General features: G+C 34.1%; 1 long non-coding RNA gene across 1 annotated transcript in view; it reads left to right on the top strand.

Moving 5' to 3' along the window:
• LOC104708454 overlaps positions 214 to 707 on the top strand; it is a 2,214-nt gene continuing 1,720 nt past the window's right edge. Inside the window, exons 1-2 of the long non-coding RNA XR_754770.1 lie at positions 214 to 294; positions 378 to 511. This is a non-coding gene — a long non-coding RNA (uncharacterized LOC104708454). The remainder of the gene's footprint in view (positions 295 to 377; positions 512 to 707) is intronic.

A 707-nucleotide genomic window follows, 5' to 3' on the forward strand; every position in this document is an offset into this window, starting at 1 on the left:
AAAAAAAAAAAAAAAAAAAAAAAAAGCACCAAGTACCAACTTGTGCTTGTGAGGTGGTCTATGTCTAAAGTGTCCAAATAAATAATCAACAAATCAATAAAAGAGTAAACCCGGTTCCAATTTAGAATTTCTTGGATACACTTACGTGTCAAATGGAGGTTGGTTAGAAAAAATGTAATAGAAGGGGAAAAAATGTAATAGAAGGGGAAAATATGTGAATTTATTGCTGCAATGCCACTGAGAGGAAAATTTTGATCTTGCGTACCACTTGAAAGTCTGCATACCACCCAAAACGTGATATCCCCATTTTAATCTTAATGAAATTAATCAATACATTTAATTTTAATAAAAATTAAAGAACAAATTATTTTTTTCAGCTCCTCCCGAGCACTTTTTCGCGGCGTTGTCTTCGTGTTCATGCGGTTCGACGATTATCTCGACAGCGATCCTGAGCTCCGGCTTTCCTCGACTCAAAAAACGTTCTTGCAACCTTCTCCGTCTCGGCCAAAGCGTATGTTTTTCGATTTCTTGCTTAGTAGATTCTGGAAAGGTTTATTGTAGCTAGTTGCAGAGTCTTTACATTGTTCAGCAACATCCTATATACACTTGTTTATTATCGTTAAGCTTGGTCTAAAATGTTACATGGAAATATAGACTCCACAAGATTCTAAATTTGATGTGACAAAAAAAAAAAAAAAAAAAAAAAA

This window comes from Camelina sativa, chromosome 8, assembly GCF_000633955.1.
Source record: "Camelina sativa cultivar DH55 chromosome 8, Cs, whole genome shotgun sequence".
Lineage (NCBI taxonomy): Eukaryota > Viridiplantae > Streptophyta > Magnoliopsida > Brassicales > Brassicaceae > Camelina > Camelina sativa.